Source organism: Silene latifolia, chromosome X, assembly GCF_048544455.1.
Source record: "Silene latifolia isolate original U9 population chromosome X, ASM4854445v1, whole genome shotgun sequence".
NCBI lineage: Eukaryota > Viridiplantae > Streptophyta > Magnoliopsida > Caryophyllales > Caryophyllaceae > Silene > Silene latifolia.
In genome coordinates, this window is record NC_133537.1 from 108809560 (window position 1) to 108813171 (window position 3612).

Genomic DNA, 3612 nt, shown 5'->3' on the forward strand with positions numbered 1-3612 from the left:
ATCATCCATAAACACCTCCATGATAGACTCAATGTAGTCGGAAAAGATGCTTATCATGCAACGTTGGAAAGTGGCGGGGGCATTACAAAGACCAAAAGGCATTCTACGGTAGGCAAATGTACCATAAGGACATGTAAACGTGGTCTTCTCTTGGTCATCCGGGTGAATGGGTATTTGAAAGAACCCGGAATAGCCATCTAGGTAGCAAAAGTATTTGTGACATGCCAACCTTTCCAACATTTGGTCAATAAAAGGTAATGGGTAGTGGTCTTTCTTGGTGGCTAGATTTAGCCTCCTATAGTCAATGCACATTCTCCAACCCGTCACAATTCGAGTTGGAATTAACTCATTTTTATCATTTTTTACTACGGTGGTTCCTCCTATCTTAGGAACCACTTGGACCGGACTCACCCATTTAGAATCGGAAATCGCATAGATAATTCCCGCATCTAACAATTTAATCACTTCCTTTTTGACCACTTTTTGCATGTTAGGATTTAGTCGTATTTTACCTTGGACACATGGTTTATGATCTTCCTCAAGATTGATTCGGTGCATGCAAAATTCAGGACTTATGCCTTTTAAATCGTCAAGTTTTTAACCAATGGCTTTCTTGTGAGACCTCAAGACATGAAGCAATTTAGCCAATTGACTCTCATCTAATTTAGCACTAACTATTACCGGACACATCCCCTCATTATCAAGAAAAGCATACCTCAAATTGGAAGGAAGGGGCTTAAGCTCGGGTTTTTGTACCTCAACAGGTGTAGCAACCAAGCCTATAAAGTGTGAGCTCTCCTCCAATGATAGCTCCTCTCCATCCAATTCTTGCTCCAAAGCATCAATCTCCTCATTTCCAATATCATCGTCACCTGAAAATGATTCTAAAAGCAAGAGTGCCTCCAAGGGATCTTTAGACAAAGATCGAGGTGTAGAGTCTTCTATAACAATGTCAACAACATCCAAAATGTCAAAAGAATAACAAGACTCTATCTTCTATCATAGGACTCTTCATAGCACTATTCAAGTTATATGTGACCTTATCATCACCCACTTCCAATGTAATTTTACCGTTCTTGACATCAATCAACGCACCCGCGGTGTGTAAAAATGGTCTTCCCAAAATGATTGGGATTTGGGCATCTTCGGCCATGTTAAAAACAATAAAATCAACCGGAATAAAAAACTTACCAACCTTAACGGGAACATCCTCCAAAACTCCCAAAGGGCGTTTTATAGAACGGTCCGCCATTTGCAATGTGACACTAGTGCATTTTAAGACTCCCATATTAAGCTTAGCACAAATAGAGTAAGGTATTACACTCACACTTGCACCTAAATAGCATAAAGCTTTATCAATTTGGTAGGTGCCAATTGTGCATGGAATAGAAAAGCTACCGGGATCTTTTAACTTAGGAGGGGACTTGTTTTGCAAAAGAGCACTCACCTCGGCGGTGAGAGCTATTGTTTCAACCTCATCAAAAGTCCTCTTCTTAGTTAAAATGTCTTTCATGAACTTAGTGTAAGATGGAATTTGAGTGATTAATTCGGTAAAAGGAACGGTTACCTGTAGATTCTTCACAACTTCCATGAATTTACCGAATTAGTAATTCTTTTGATGCTTTGCCAATCTATGAGGAAATGGCACTTTGACTTTTTCCGGAATCTTTGCTTCAACATCTTTCTTTGGAGGAACATCCTCCACTTCCTTGACTTTCTCAACAACAACAAGTGGGTCATCCACTTTCTTGGGAATTTCTTCAATTGCCTTATCATTTGGAGAGACCTCCAACTCAACAAGTACCTCCTCATCATCTTTGGGCATGGATGGCCCATCATATTTCGTACCACTTCTTAAGGAGATAGCATTAAGGGTAGCATGTGGTTGCTCACCTTGAGGGGGTAGTTGACCCGATTTCCTTGAGGAGCTAGATGAGGCCAATTGAGCCATTTGTTGCTCCAACATTTTGATTGCGGCATTTTGAGCTTGCTCATTCTTTTGGATTTGAGTCAATAATTCCTTTTGCATATGGATTATCAAGCCCTCAAGCTTACCTCCCTCTTGGTTATTTTGTTGGGCATTTTGTTGTGCAGGTTGAGTTTGTTGGAAATTGTTTTGTGGGGGCCTTTGTTAATTTTGATACCCCGGTGGAGGGATATATTTTTGTTGTTGAGGGACATAGGCATTTTGTTGTGGTGGGGGGTTGTGGTTGAGGATTTAGCACATTGTTGGTTCTATAAGACATATTCGGGTGAAATCTTGAATTCGGGTTATATGTGTTTGAGAATGTACCCGGTGGATAAGCATTTTGTGCATTTTGTCTTAAAGCTAAAAAGGCATTTACCTTTTCAATGGGAGCTTGGCAATGAGCGGCATAGTGACCCGCACCTCCGCAACCTTCACACACAACGATTTGGCTCGTTGAAGACATGGCATTGACTTGTTGAATGGAATCTAGCATCCCTTTCCGCCAATTGTTGTTGGAGCAAAGCAATTTGAGCTAACAAAACAGAGTTGTTAGAGGATTCTTCTTTACCTTTAAGTGGCACAACTCGGGAATTGACATATTGGGCATCATGGACCGCCATAGATTCGATCGTGGCATGAGCAAGGTCGGTGTCAATTTGATCAAACCGCCCATTGTTGGCGGAATCAAGAATCCTTCGGGACTCGGCACAACATCCATTATAGAATGTTATTGCTAGAAACCAATAATCTAGCCCATGATGTGGGCATTGCCTTTGAAGCTCTTTGTACCTCTCCCAAGCCTCATATAAGCTCTCAAGAGCTTGTTGACGGAATCCGGTGATTTGGCTCCTCAAAGTTTGAGTTTTCTCCGATGGAAAAAACTTTTGATAGAAAGCAAGAGCCAAAGTTTCCCAATTGGTGATTCCCATGGCGGTGCGGTCAAGGCTATTGATCCAAAGCTTAGCCTTGTCCTTCAATGAGAAAGGGAAAAGTATTTCCCTTATTTGAGCTTGGGTGACGCTCGTTTGACGGATCATGGAGCAATAGTCACAAAAGTTTTGCACATGCAAATTGGGATCCTCCAAAGGATTTCCTCCAAATTGCTTCCTCTCCACAAGGCTAATGAAAGCCGGTTTGATCTCGAAGTCCGGCGCGGTGATTTGAGTGGTTGTGATTCCGGCCTGAAGCATGGCCGCGGTGGGCTTTGAGTGATCGGAAAGTTTCACCATCTTTTTGGTAGTAGATGGTGATGGTGGTGGAGATGATGAATTTGAAACCTACTCCTCTTCAAGGGCTTCTAGATCGTCTAAGTAAGACTTTCTAGCACTTTCAACTTGTACGGGAGAAGTGGCTTCTTTCACTTCCCTCCAAAAACGTCGTCTTCTCCTAAATGTTTTCTCGGGATCGGAATCCGGTGAAAGCAATTCTCCACTACGAGAGGATCTGGGCATAAGACAACAATTTCTAGAGAAGTGATAAGTAACGGTCTCAAGGAACAAGTGTTCCCTAAGACAAAGGAAAACAAGATAAAAATCGACAATTCAAAAAAGCAATAAGACCGTTTCCCCGGCAACGGCGCCAAAATTTGATAGGTTTATCACGTACCTATGCAAAGATAATTTCCCTAGACACAAATTAATGTA

The 3612-nt window shown here is 41.7% G+C and overlaps 1 non-coding gene across 1 annotated transcript; it reads left to right on the forward strand.

Annotated features, from left to right (window-relative positions):
- The first annotated feature begins 2719 nt into the window (after positions 1-2719).
- On the forward strand, positions 2720-2826 carry LOC141624728 (small nucleolar RNA R71). The gene has a single exon (XR_012534533.1). It is a non-coding gene; the product is annotated as a small nucleolar RNA R71 (small nucleolar RNA).
- Positions 2827-3612: the final 786 nt, after the last annotated feature.